General features: G+C 47.2%; 1 protein-coding gene across 1 annotated transcript in view; it reads left to right on the forward strand.

Annotated features, from left to right (window-relative positions):
• Positions 1-15,111, forward strand: part of nin (ninein) — a 136,528-nt gene that overhangs the window by 6,978 nt on the left and 114,439 nt on the right. The gene's annotated exons all lie outside the window — the stretch shown is intronic.

The raw sequence follows: 15,111 nt of genomic DNA on the forward strand, positions 1-15,111 counted from the left end.
TCTGAGGCTGTGACTTCTAGTCCTAGACCAGGGGTCGGCAACCTATGGCCCACGGGCCAGATCCGGCCCGTAACCCGAAATCATCCGGCCCGTAGACGTAATTGTTTTTTTTGTTCTGAGGACTTCCGTCATCTAGTGCATTTCTCAATAATACACTTGAGCTGCGGCTGGTGTGTCTGTACGTTCCCCTCAGCCACTGGTGCGGATTTGGGTGAGAGTCGAGTAACATGCATCTACAGTCGCCTCGCAGTGTTTCTTGTCTTGGTATCACCGTGTGTGTGTGTGCGTGTCACTAACGCCGTCTCTCGTCCCACAGTCCGTCAAATACGTCAAATATCTGTGACAGACAATGGCCGCCTCCTTCACCACCACCTCCACGTCCGACCACTGTGAGGCAACACCACTAAATTACTAAAACCACCTCTTCCTTCCTTCTCCACTTCTTCCTCTTCCAGAGAGAGAGAGAGAGAGAGAGATTCTTATATTTATTTTTAATACTGTTCTTCTGATAAACATAGATCATGTGATCAGAAGATATAGGAGCAGAGTTAGGCCATTCGGCCCATCGAATCTCACCAAATTACCTACTGAAAAGTGAAAGGTCTGGATAGAGTGGATGTGGCGAGGATGTTTCCACTAGTGGGAGAGTCTAGGACTATAGGTCATAGCCTTAGAATTAAAGGACGTTCCTTTAAGAAGGAGATGAGGAGGAATTTCTTTGGTCAGAGGGTGGTGAATCTGTGGAATTCATTGCCACAGAAGGCTGTGGAGGCCGTTGATGGATATTTTAAAGGTAGAGATAGATAGATTCTTGATTAGTACAGGTGTCAAAGGTTATGGGGAGAAGGCAGGAGAATGGGGTTAGGAGGGAGAGATAGATCGGCCATGATTGAATGGCGGAGTAGACGTGATGGGCCGAATGATGTAATTCTACTCCTATCACTTATGACGTTATGAATCTGCTCCGCCCTTCGTGGCTGATCTATTTTGCCTTCTCCCCACAACATTTAGCGCCCTCACCAATCAAGAATCAAGTGTAGGAAGGAACTGCAGATGCTGGTTTAAACCGAAGATAGACACAAAAAGCTGGAGTAACTCAGCGGGTCAGGCAGCATCTCTGGAGAGAAGGAATGGGTGACGTTTCGGGTCAAGACGAGATCCTACCTTCTGTCAAGAGAAGGGTCTCAACCCAAAAAGACTGAAGAAGGGTCTCGACCCCAAACGTCACCCATTCCTTCCATCTCTGGAGAAGTAATGGATGCCGTTTCGGGTCGAGACCCTTCTTCAGAATGAGAGTCGGGGGAGAGGGAAACGAGAGATATAGATGGTGATGTAGAGAGATATAGAACAAATGAATGAAAGATATGCAAAAAAGTATCGATGATAAAGGAAACAGGCCATCAAGGCCACTGTGTACAGTTTTGGTCTCCTAATCTGAGGAAGGACATCCTTGTGATTGAGGCAGTGCAGCGTTGGTTCACGAGATTGATCCCTGGGATGGCAGGACTGTCATATGAGGAAAGATTGAAAAGATTAGGCTTGTATTCACTGGAGTTTTGAAGGATGAGGGGGCATCTTATAGAAACATATAAAATTATAAAAGGACTGGACAAGCTAGATGCAGGGAAAATGTTCCCAATGTTGGGCGAGTCCAGAACCAGGGGCCACAGTATTAGAATAAAGGGGAGGCCATTTAAGACTGAGGTGAGAAAAAACTTTTCACCCAGAGAGTTGTGAATTTGTGGAATTCCCTGCCACAGAGGGCAGTGGAGGCCAAGTCAATGGATGGATTTAAGAGAGAGTTAGCTAGAGCTCTAGGGGCTAGTGGAATCAAGGGATATGGGGAGAAGGCAGGCACGGGTTATTGATTGGGGATGATCAGCCATGATCACAATGAATGGCAGTGCTGGCTCGAAGGGCCGAATGACCTCCTCCTGCACCTATTTTCTATGTTTCTAATGTATCAATCTCTGCTTTAAAAACACCCAATGGACAATGAATGAAATAATGTTGGTTCTACAAAAGGGAGGAGAGCACTGGCCTTCTGAGCACTGGTCCTCTGCTGAGGTGAAAGATGAGACAAAATAAATGGAGCGTTGGAAGTGAAAGGGGAAAGGGGCCACACTCACAGAGGAGCAAGGTCATTGACAAAGAACCGAGGAGGTGTTGGATGGCAGGAGTTAATGATGAGAGAAATCAAAGAGGCCGAGACTATAAATAAAGGAGGCACAGAAAACCTATGCATTTTTTACAGCCCCACAAATGGTTACAACCCAAGGTTCCATGAGCGAGTTCCATCACATCTTCGAGATGTTTAAGAGGCTTTTGGATCGGCAGATGGATATGCAGGAAGTGGAGGCATCTGGATCACATGCGGGCAGAGGAGATCGGCTTATCTTGGTGTGTTTGGTTTATTGTCGCGTGTATAGGGATACAGTGGAGAGTTTTTGTTTGTTGCGTGCCATCCAGTCAGTGGAAAGACTAGACATTGATTGCACACACGGTGCCTCAGGAAGGCCGCCAGCATCCATAAAGACTCCTCACACCCTTGTAATGAACTGTTTGAACTACTTCCCTCCGGCAGACGTTACAGGGCCTTCTACGCCCGAACCTCCAGACTCAGGAACAGCTTCTTTCCCAGAGCTATAGCGGCTCTGAACCGGCCCTGTTGAGTGCCTCCCATCCCCCCTTGGACTGTCTCCCTCAGATGGTCACGTCGCACAGACATATCTGCACTTTCGGCCCAAAATGTTGCCTATTTCCATCGCTCCATAGATGCTGCTGTTGCACCCGATGAGTTTCTCCAGCATTTTTGTGTACCTTCGATTTTCCAGCATCTGCAGTTCCTTCTTAAACACATCTGCACTTTAGTCTGTTTGAGCTGTTTTATTGTTGTAATGTTCTTTTTACAAACCATGTTCTCGGGGTATCTAAATCTAAATGTTATTAGTTATTTAAGTTATGATGGAAGCTGCAAACCAAATCTCGTTGCACTTATGTGCAATGACAATAAAATATATTATTATTATTATTATTATTATTATTATTATTAATCAAGTCGCCCACATGTATCACTCAACCACATGTGCCAATGAAGCATTCATTCATTCAAGGCAAAGTCCGATTAAAGATAGTCCGAGGGTCTCCAGTGAGGTAGATGGGAGGTCCGACCTGCTTATGTTTGGCATGGTGTTCAAGAAGGAACTGCAGATGCTGGAAAATCAAAGGTACAAAAGTGCTGGAGAAACTCAGCGGGTGCAGCAGCATCTATGGAGCGAAGGAAATAGGCAACGTTTCGGGCCGAAACCCTTCTTCAGCTTCGGAGGGAGGAGGAGAACTTCTTCAAAGTAGGCATACCTTGAGGAGATATCGCAGTAGAGTAGATAAAATGTTCAAGAAGGAACTGCAGATACTGGAAAATCGAAGGCACAAAATTTTCCTCCCTCCGAAGCTGAAGAAGGGTTTCGGCCCGAAACGTTGCCTATTTCCTTCGTTCCATAGATGCTGCTGGAACCGCTGAGTTTCTCCAGCAATTTTGTACCTTATGTTTGGCACGGGCCTTGTTAGCTGAAGGGCCTGTTTCCCTTGTGTACAGTTGATTGTGGCGATTTCCAGTTTGTGGGCAGATAGCTCTAAGCTTGGATTAATTTTAGGATCAATTCTGCATGGGAGCAGTTAGCAGTTTGTCTGGCAAAATGAGTTTAGTTTTTTTGTTTAGTTTATTTTTGACTTTTTAGTTTAGACTTTTTTTAATAGTTTCGAGATGCAGTGCAGAAACAGGCCCTTTGGCCCACCGAGTCCACACAGACCAGCGATCCCCGCACACTAAAGGGCCTGTCGCACTTTCACCACCTCTGCCGAGTTTGCCCTTGACTCGTACTCGCAGCATGGTCGTCACGAGGTCGTAGGAGGTGGTAGGAGGTCGTAGCAGGCCTTGATGCTAGTCGTAGGTACTCGTGGCATCAAGTAGGTCGGGCAGTTTTTCTAGCCTGATGATAAATGTCCACGAGTAAAAAAGGTCATGAGTTAGGTCATGAAACTGGGACAGGCCCTATACACACTAGGGACAATTTTACATTGATACCAAGCTAATCAGCCTATACACCTGTACGTCTTTGGAGTGTGGGAGGAAACGCATGTTGGTCATGGGGAGAACGCACAAACTCCATACAGGCAGCACCTGTAGTCAGGATCGAACCCGGGTCTCTGGCGCTGTAAGGCAGTAGCTCCTACTGTTACGCCATCATGCCTGCATATCCATCTGCCTGCATCCAAAAGCCTCTTAAACATCTTGAAGATGAAACTGAACTCACTTATGGGAGTTATTCCCAGCACAGTGTAATGGGGAGAGATTCTACACTGGCACATTTCAGTCTGCTTCTTCTTCTTGCGTATGGCGTGCACAGCCTAACGTTGCGGGACAACTTGTTCTATTTGATTGTGCACGCCAGGTTGATTGCATTCGTGGAAACAGGGCGGGCCACGTGAAGGTTGCAATCTTCCCACCCCCACACTTCAATAATGCCAGTGACAAGCAGCTTGGAAATTGTCCCTTCCACTGAATCAAGATAAAAGTGATCCTCCTTTATGTTTTGGACAAAGGCGACGGAGTGGTTCTGATGTTGCAGGGAAGCTTGTTGAGGACAGGGTAACAAATGGCCGCTAATTAATGGTCACCTTTGTGTCGCTGCTGCCTGCTGGCTGGCTGTGGACAACAATAGTGATGCCCATTCTCCCTCTGAAGTCAAAACAATAACGGTCATTGGAAGTTGGAAGCCAGCGGGAGATGTAGATCATTTGTTAAATACAAAGTGTGTGAAGCTTGAGATTGTTCGTGACCCGTTTAACTAACTTGGCCACGGCCCCATGTTTAACCTGCCCGACAGTAAACCTCCATTTATACCTCGCGTTGCCTCGGCAAGGCCAGCAGCATAATCAAGGACGAGTCGCACCCTGGCCACTCCCTCTTCTCCCCTCTCCCGTGGTGTAAATGGTATAGAAGTGCGAAAACGAACACCTCCATATCCAGGGGCAGTTTCTTCCCGCCTGTTATCGGTTAACTGAATCATCCCACCGCAACCAGAGAGCAGTCCTGAACGGCTGCACGGTGGCGCAGCGGTAGAGTTGCTGCCTTACAGCGCTTGCAGCGCCGGAGACCCGGGTTCGATCCCGACTACTGGTGCTGTCTGTACGGAGTTTGTACGTTCTCCCCGTGACCTGCGTGGGTTTTCCCCGAGATCTTCGGTTTCCTCCCACACTACAAAGACGTACAGGTTTGTGGGTTAATTGGCTTGGTGTAAATGTAAATGAATGAATGAAAACGTTATTGTCACATGTGACAAGTCACGGTGAAATTCTTTACTGGCGTACCCTAGGTATGCAAATAGTCGCCACATAAAGGGCACTGACAAAGTTACATATTCCTCCCCCCCCGCGCCGGGTCCTCCTTTGTTCCTGCCCCCAGCAGCGGCGTCCTCACTTCCACGTGTCCGTTCTCGTCCATCGGTCGGCGCCATCATCGACCGCCGCACCGACCTCTCCATTAACGCTGCCGGGTCCTCTCCGGATGCCTCCATGTCACCGTCCCAGGCCCCAGCCACGGGCTCCGCAGACCCTGGGGCCGTTGGCCACGGGTTTTGTCAACCCGCGAGGCTCTGGCCCATGCGGCTGTGTAAACTGTCCCTAGTGTGTGTGGGATAGCGTTAATGTGCGGGGATCGCTGGTCGGTGCGGACTCGGTGGGCCAAAGCGCATGTTTCCGCGCTGTATCTCCAAACTAAACTACTATCTACCTAATTAGTGACCCTCGGACTATTCTTGATCGGACTTTACTGGCTTTACCTTGCACTAAACGTTATTCCCTTGTCATGGGTCGATACACTGTAAATAGCTCGATTGTCCGCTGACTGGTTAGCACGCAACAAAAGCTGTACCTCGGTACACGTGGCAATAAACTGAACTGGTTAGAGGGGAATTTAATTTACTGGTTGAGCTGCAGGTGAACAAACCACTCTAATAGATTAAAGCTTCATTGTAATGCGCGTCAGGATAATTATGGTTTTTGAAAGCTGTGACTTCCCAAGGATAAAATAGCTTCAAAACAACTCTATGGCCGTTGCTTATGATATAATAGTGACGCCGTCAAAAATGTGGCTTGCTCTGATTGAGCGACTTACATGCAAGTTTCACATTATCCTTGCCAATAAAACCTGTTTATTGGCGGGTTGTAAATATGGAGTTTGGATTGAATTATGCACGTTGACCGAGGAGTGTTAAAGCTATTTTTAACTCCACATCCTGGCCTTGTTCTGAATGGTGTTCGGTGCATCTATGTGGTGTTGCTGTTTTATTTAAAACATTGGTGTGCAAACGATTATACATTGAAGCATCAATTAAAAGTTAAAAAACAATTGTATTACAGACAATAGATGGGACAGGCAGTCTGAACCTTTTCCCCAGGCTATAAACGTCAAAGGTTAGAGGGCATAGAAACATAGAAACATAGAAATTAGGTGCAGGAGTAGGCCATTCGGAAAGGGTCAAAGATGAAAGGAGATTTGCTGGGCGTACGTTTCTTGTTTGCACAGAGAGTGGCGAGTGCCTGGAACGCGCTGCCAGGGGTGGTGGTGGAGGCAGATACGATAGTGGCGTTTATGAGGCCTTTGGACAAGCACATGGATATGTAGGGAGTGATCTGGATCGCATGCAGGCAGAGGAGTTTCGTTTAAAGGGCCTGTCCCACTTTCATGACCTAACTCACGACCTTTTTTACTCGTGGACATTTTTCATCAGGCTAGAAACAACGCCCCGACCTACTTGATGCCACGAGTACCTACGACTAGCATCACGGCCTGCTACGGCCTACCTACCACCTCGTGATTGCGTACAGTTTTGGTCTCCTAATCTGAGGAAAGACATTCTTTCCATAGAGGGAGTACAGAGAAGGTTCACCAGACTGATTCCTGGGATGTCAGGACTTTCATATGAAGAAAGACTGGATAGACTCGGCTTGCACTCGCTAGAATTTAGAAGATTGAGGGGGGATCTTATAGAAACTTACAAAATTCTTAAGGGGTTGGACAGGCCAGATGCAGGAAGATTGTTCCCGATGTTGGGGAAGTCCAGAACAAGGGGTCACAGTTTAAGGATAAGAGGGAAGTCTTTTAGGACTGAGATCAGAAAAACATTTTTTTACACAGAGAGTGGTGAATCTCTGGAATTCTCTGCCACAGAAGGTAGTTGAGGCCAGTTCATTGGCTATATTTAAGAGGGAGTTAGATGTGGCCCTTGTGGCTAAAGGGATCAGGGGGTATGGAGAGAAGGCAGGTACAGGATACTGAGTTGGATGATCAGCCATGATCATATTGAATGGCGGTGCAGGCTCGAAGGGCCGAATGGCCTACTCCTACACCTATTTTCTATGTTTCTATGTGACGACCATGCTGCGAGTATGAGTCAAGGGCAAACTCGGCAGAGGCCGTGAATTAGGTCGTGAAAGTGGGACAGGCCCTTTACTTGATATTATTATCTGTGCAGACACTAGGCCGAACGGCCTATTTCTGCACTGCACTGTTGTATGTTTTAAAATGCAGTACTTTGGTAAAGGTTCAATTAAAAAAGTTTTGTAGCCAAGTTCAATGTGCATAATTCAACGTATTTATTATTCCAGTGTTTAATTGTCTTGTGTCAACAATTAAACCATGAAATTCCTGCTTAACAGGCCCATAAATGCAAAATAACACAGATAACTATTTCATCAATATTACAATGAATTATGAACCCAGAGTGCATCGTTTTTGATAGCTTACCGATTCTTAGAAGCCTTTATTACTGAATAGGCTTAGGGAGAGGCTTTTTTTTAATCAAATGGATATTGTGTGACAAAGATTAGCATTAATAAAAGGAAATTTCCAGCGAATACTTTGAGCCTCGGATCATCTTTCCTGGCAAGCGTATTTTGAGCGAGTTAAGACTTTAAGGCAATTCAAACTGTTAAATGGCAATTAAAACATCTGTCTGCAATGCACAGCTGTCAGGGTCTCTGTCATCTGTCAGTGGGTGATGGCATGTGCAGGAAGGAACTGCAGATGCTGGTTTACACCGAAGACAGGCACAAAATGTTGGAGTAACTCAGCGGGACAGGCAGCATCTCTGGAGCGAGGGAATGGGTGACGTTTTGGGTTTGAGACTCTTCCTCAGACTGAGAGTCAGGGGAGAGGGAGACAGAGAAATGGTAGGGCAAGGTGTGAAAATGACACATCAAAAGAGATGAAGTTCAAGGAAAATGTAGACTGAATCCGTGTCAGCTGGGGGAAGTTGACAATGAGGCATACAAACATAAAATGTAATCAGGAGGACATGCAGACTGATTGGAGAACTATGATAGGCGAGGGATGGAGATCGAGGGAAAGCAAGGGTTACTTGATGTTAGTGAAGTCAATATTCTTACCGAAGATAAACACAAAAGGCTGGAGGAACTCAGCGGGTCAGGCAGCATCTCTGGAGAAAAGGAATAGGTGATGTTTTGGGTGGAGACCCTTCTTCAGACTGAGAGTCAGGGGACATAACGCTGGGTTGTAAGCAGCCTAAGTGGAGTCTGAGGTGCTGTTCCCATCCCCATCTCCAGACTTCATCACTGCCGGCCCTCTATGTTCATGAAAGTCTAATCAAGGATGACATGCTCCATTTCATATTAATCTGAATAACTTGTACATGATAAGGAAGACTTTCAAACTCTTAGCAGGAGGTAGATCAGATGTGTCTGAACTTGTGGCATGTTTCGAAATTAGCATTTCACCCATTCAACCATAACATTCAATTTCATGTCTTTGATATTGAACTGACATTCCACACAGGGACACCTTCATATGTGGGTGTCTGTGTGGTAATTATGAGACCTAGGGATTTAAGACTGGAAAATCAGGTTACCATTTTGAATATTTTAGAATAGAATAGAATCTTTATTTGCTACGCAACCAGGGTTGGTGGTATTTGGGTTCGGTACATGATGGTACACTGCTTTAGTCACATTAACACATATAACAACACAGATCATAGTAATAAAGTGCATCCATACCAAATCACAAATCTCACCAACAGAACATAGTGCAAAAGAACAGACAAAGACCATAGACAAGACACTATATACATCAAGAGTCCTTAGTGTTGTCTGTTATTGGAGGGAATTGAGTGTTCTTATTGCTGAGGGGAAGAAGCTGTTTTTAAAGCGGGTGGATTTTGTGGCAAGTGACCTGAGGCGCCTCCCTGAAGGGAGAGACTGGAAAAGGTGGTTTGCTGGGTGGGAGGGGTCCGAGATGATCTTTATTGCCTGTTTTGAGGTGCGTTGGAGGTAAATGGAATGGATTGAGGGGAGGGGGGAGTTGATGGTCCTGGAGGCCTTGGAGACAATGCGCTGTATTCTGTGTAGTGAGTGTCAATGTTTCCGTACCAGACTGTGATTGAGGAGGTGATGATGCTTTCGATAATGGATTGATAGAAACGGACCAGGAAGGTGTTTGTGGACTCTGAACTTTTTGAGCTGTCTGAGGAAGTATAGGCATTGTTGTCCTTTCTTAATGATGTGGTCTCCATTGATGTGCCATTTTAGATTATTGCAGATATAGGTGCCCAGAAACTTGAATGAGTTCGTGGAGGTTATGGGATGGGAGTTGACATGGACCGGGGGTTTGGGGTTTTGTTTGCGTCTGAAGTCTATGGTGATTTCCAAGGTTTTTAATGTATTAAGCTGGAGGTTTCATCATCACTTTATATATTAATATCCTGCACTGACCTTTTATTCCATGGGGCGTAGGAGGCTGAGGGGTGACCTTATTGAGGCGCACAAGATCAAGGGGGGCATGGATAAAGTGAACACTCAGTGTTATTCCCAGGGTAGAGGGTTCTAAAACTAGAGGGCACAGGCTTAGGTGAGAGGGGAAAGATTTAAAATGGATGTCCAGGGGGGGCAACTTTTTCACTCAGAAGATAGTCTGTATCAGGATCAAGCTGCCAGAAGAAGCTATAGAAGTGGATGCAATTACGGACAGACTATGTGGGTAGTTTAAGAAGGACCTGCAGATGCTGGAAAATCGAAGGTAGACACAAATGCAGCAGCATCTATGGAGCGAAGGAAATGGGCAACGTTTCGGGCCGAGACCCTTCTTCAGACTGATGTGAGCTGAAGAAGGGTCTCGACCCGAAGCGTCGCCTATATCCTGAGTTTCTCCAGAATTTTTGTCTACCTACAGTATGGATAGGAAGGGTTTCGAGGGATATGGGCCAAATGCAAGCACAGGGTTGCACGGTGGCACTGCAGTAGAGTTGCTGCCTTAGAGTACCAGAGACCCAGATTCAATCCTGACTACGGGTGCTGTCTGTACCTAGTTTGTACGTTCTCCCCGTGACCAGCGTGGGTTTTCTCTGGGATCTCCAGTTTCCACCCACACTCCAAAGACATACAAGTTTGTAGGTCAATTGGCTTGGTGTAATTTAAAAAAAGTTCCTTAGATGTGTAGGATAGTGTTAATGTGCGGGGATCGCTGGTCGAAGTGCTTGGTTCCACGTTGAATCTCTAAGCTAAATGAAGGTTAGCTCAGTATGTCAATTTGGTCGGCATGGACAGGTGGTAAACACAAAAAGCTGGAGTAACTCAGCAGATCAGACGGCAAAGGAGACTGAAGAAGAGTCTCGACCCAAAACATCACCTCTTCCTTTTGGTTTAGTTTAGAGATACAGAGATACAGCGCGGAAACAGGCCCTTCGGCCCACCGCGCCGACCAGCGATCCCCACACATTAACACTATCATACAGCCACCAAGGACAATTTTTACATTTACCAAACCAATTAACCTACAAACCAGTACGTCTCTGGAGTGTGGGAGGAAACCGAAGATCTCGGAGAAAACCCACGCAGGTCACGGGGGGAACTTACAAACTCCGTACAGACAGCACCTGTAGTCGGGATCGAACCCAGGTCTCCGGCGCTGCGTTCGCTGTAAGAGCCCTGTCCCACGGTACGAGTTCATTCGAGAGCTCTCCCGAGTTTCAAAAAAAATCAAACTCGTGGTTAGCACGGAGAATGAACGTAGCGGGTACGTCGGAGCTCGGGGACGTCTCTTAGCGGCTCATAACTCTAACGACAGGTACTCGGGAAGACTCGCTAACGGCAGGTAAGCACGGGAAGACTCGTGAAGATTTTTCAACATGATGAAAAATGTCCACGAGAGCCCGGAGTACCGACGAGCGGCCATTACCGTAAATCTCCGAGTTCGAATCAGGGCAAACTCGGGAGAGCTCTTGGAATGAACTCGCACCGTGGGACAGGGCTTTTAGGCAGAAACTCTATCGCTGTGACACTGTGACCTTTTCTCCAGAGATGTTGTCCGCCTAGCGGAGTTACTCCAGCTTATTGTGTCTATCTTCGGTTTAAACCAGCATCTGCAGTTTCTTCCTGCACAAGTGGGCCGAAGGGCCTGATTCCGTGCGGCACAGCTCCGTGACGGTAAAAGGTGAAGCGTAGCTGAAAGGGGTTGTTCCCAGGGCGGGAGCTAGCTGTCCCTGGTGGGCAGACTGCCTGCCTGCCTGCCTGCCTGCCTGATGATCAACAGTGGGACCCCAGCTGTTCATCGCCCATGTCAATGATGTGGATGACGGCATCAAGTACAATACACTTGGAAATACATTGAACATTTCAAATGAAACAGCAGGTGCTTGAAATCTGAACGAAAGAAAGAAAGCGGGATCAGGTCAGGGTGCGTTCGCGAAGAGACTCACGGGAGAGTCAAGCGTGTTTTATCGTCATCTGTCCCTAACCAGAACAATAGGCGTCTCAAAAGGGAAACCGAATTAACATTTTGGGCTGAAGAATCATCATCTGACATCTTGCGGAATTAGTTATAGTGAGACTGCTCCTGGCAGTTCACACTTTACACGACCCCTTGTCTTCCTAAAGGGGCTGTCCCATTGTAGAGTTTCTCCAAGAGCTCTCCTGAGTTAAAAAAATCGTGGTAAGTACCTAGAATGTACGTAGCGGGTACATCGGAGCTCGGGACGTCTCTTAGCGGCTCGTAACGCTAACGGCAGGTAAGCTCGTGAAAATTTTTTCAACATGTTGAAAAATGTCCACGAGAGCCCCCAGTACCTACGAGCGGCCATTACCGTAATTCTCCGAGTTCGAATCAGGGGAAACTCGGGAGAACTCTGGAATTACCTCGTACAGTGGGACAGCCCCTTAAGAAAGCCTGCAGTGCAAAGAACATTCACTGGATTGATTCATGTCATCAATTATTTACTTTTTATCCCATAAGAAATTGCATCTTCATAAGTTTCAATGTGGTCGGAGTAGAATTAGCCCATTCAGCCCATCTAGTCTACTGAGTTATTCATTCATGGCTGATGTAACACTCCCCCTCAGCCCCATCCCCCTGCCTTCTCCCTGTAACCCCTGACACCCGTACTAATCAAGAATCAATTCATCTCTGCCGTTAAAAAATATCCATCGACTTTGCCTCCGTGGCCGTCAGCTCCTCGTAAACTGGATCGAACCTGGGTCTCCGGCGCTGTAAGGCAGCAACTCTGCCGCTGTACCACCGTGACGCACACGCAAACATCCCACAGTTTGAATACTGGAGATATCTCACGAAGAAAGACTCAGTGGAACAGGCCTGCACTCTCGGATTTGTCATTGTCTTGAGCACTGACACCGAAATTCTTCCCTGCCCTTGGGAGATCGCAAATAGATGCCTAGTTGTTTGTTTTAACTTGCGTGCTATATGACTATATTTGATCTTGATCTGTTCTGCTGCGTACAAAATGTTGCCAGAGTCCGGTGTCATCTTTGAATTTGTTGAAACCTATTGAAACCCACAAAATTCGTACAGGCTCCCTTTTTTTGTAAACCAGCATCAATAGAAAATTGGTGCAGGAGTAGGCCATTCGGCCCTTCGAGCCAGCACCGCCATTCAATGTGATCATGGCTGATCATCCCCAATCAGTACCCCGTTCCTGCCTTCTCCCCATATCCCCTGACTCCGCTATTTTTAAGAGCCCTATCTAGCTCTCTCTTGAAAGCATCCAGAGAACCGGCCTCCACCGCCCTCTGAGGCAGAGAATTCCACAGCTGGGGACCCACTGTTGATCGTCAGGCAGGCAGGCAGTCTGCCCACCAGGGACAGCTAGCTCCCACCCTGGGAACAACCGCTTCACCTTTTACCGTCAGAGCTGTGTCGCACGGAATCAGGCCCTTCGGCCCACCTGTGCAGGAAGAAACTACAGATGCTGGTTTAAACCAAAGATAGACACAAAAAGATGCTGGGTTGTGTCGTCCCTAACTCTGCAGTGTGTTGCAGCTGGTGCTTGATCAGGAACCTCGTTGAACTTGGACGGCATTGGTAATTGCAGTCAGGACGGTGAACGGCCCTTGTATCATTACACCGAGCTTAGCTCCAGCTGACGCCGTCTCTTTGTATTGCGATGAATGGAATATTTACCTGCAGCTGGGCGTGCTCCATGCAACAGGGACATGTTTCTGTGTGGCTTTAACGTGCTGCAGCTACTGAGAGTTTACACAAAAGGAAGAAAAAGGAGAACACTGATGCTATTATTAAGAAAGCACATCAGCGCCTCTGCTTCCTGAGATGATCACGGAGAGTCGGGACTCTCTCGAACTTCTACAGGTGCACAGTCGAGAGCATGCTGACCGGTTGCATCGTGGCTTGGTTCGGCAACTTGAGTGCCCAGGAGCGGAAAAGACTACAAAAAGTAGTAAACACTGCCCAGTCCATCATCGGCTCTGACCTCCCTTCCATCGAGGGGATCTATCGCAGTCGCTGCCTCAAAAAGGCTGGCAGCATCATCAAGGACCCACACCATCCTGGCCACACACTCATCTCCCCGCTACCTTCAGGTGGAAGGTACAGGAGCCTGAAGCCTGCTTTGTCCAGGTTCAGAAACAGCTACTTCCCCACAGCCATCAGGCTATTAAACCTGGCTCGGACAAAACTCTGAACATTAATAACCCATTATCTTGTTATTTGCACTTTATCAGTTTATTTATTCATGTGTGTATATATTTATATAATGGTATATGGACACACTGATCTGTTCTGTATTCATGCCTACTATGTTCTGTTGTGCTGAAGTAAAGCAGGAATTTCATTGTCGACACATGACAATAAACTCTCTTGAATATTGAAATTAGTTAGCTACATTCAGGGGAACATGCATTACAGATTTGTAAACTTCCCTATCAGTGTCAGGGATTCGGTTGACAGAATCCCAATTGGGGTGGCACGTTGGCGCAGCGGTAGAGTTGCTGCCTCACAGCGCCAGAGACCCAGGTTCCATCCTGACTACGGGTTCCATCCCCGTGACCTGCGTGGGTTTTCTCTGGGCGCTCTGGATTTCCCCCACACTCCAGGGTTGTAGGTGAATTGGCTTCATGTAAAATTATAAATTGTTACTTGTGTGTAGGATAGTGCGAGTGTACGGGGCGATCACTGGTCAGTACGGACTCAGTGGGCCGAAGGGCCTGTTTCCACTGTATCTCTAAAGTCTAAAAGTCTGAAGGTGGGTCTCGACCCAAAACGTCATCTATTCCTTCTCTCCAGAGATGCTGTCTGACCCGCTGAGTTACTCCAGCGTATTTGTGTCTATCTTCAAGAGTAGAAGGGATCTTGGTCGGCGCGGACTCTGTGGGTCAAAGTGCCTGTTGCCGTGCTATCTCTAAAGTCTACAGTAAAGTCTACAAGTGTAGGTGGGATCTTGGTTGGCATGGACATGTGGGCTGAAGGGCCTGGCTCCATGCTGTATCTCTAAAGTAACGTCTAGTGGTGAAGATTGCTCTGGACATGTGGGCTGAAGGGCCTGTTTCCATGCTGTATGACTCTCTAGCTCGGCTCTACAGGTCATGTGATGGGCAGAATTGGGCCATTCGGCCCATCAAGTCTACTTCGCCATTCAATCATGGCTGATCTATCTCTCTCTCCTAACCACATTCTCCTGCCTTCTCCCCATAACCCCTGACACCCCTACTAATCGTTTTCTCCGTGACCTGCGTGGGTTTTCTCCAGATGCTCTGGTTTCTTCCCGCACTCCAAAGACATAGAAACATAGA

The sequence above is a fragment of the Amblyraja radiata genome, chromosome 9, assembly GCF_010909765.2.
Source record: "Amblyraja radiata isolate CabotCenter1 chromosome 9, sAmbRad1.1.pri, whole genome shotgun sequence".
NCBI lineage: Eukaryota > Metazoa > Chordata > Chondrichthyes > Rajiformes > Rajidae > Amblyraja > Amblyraja radiata.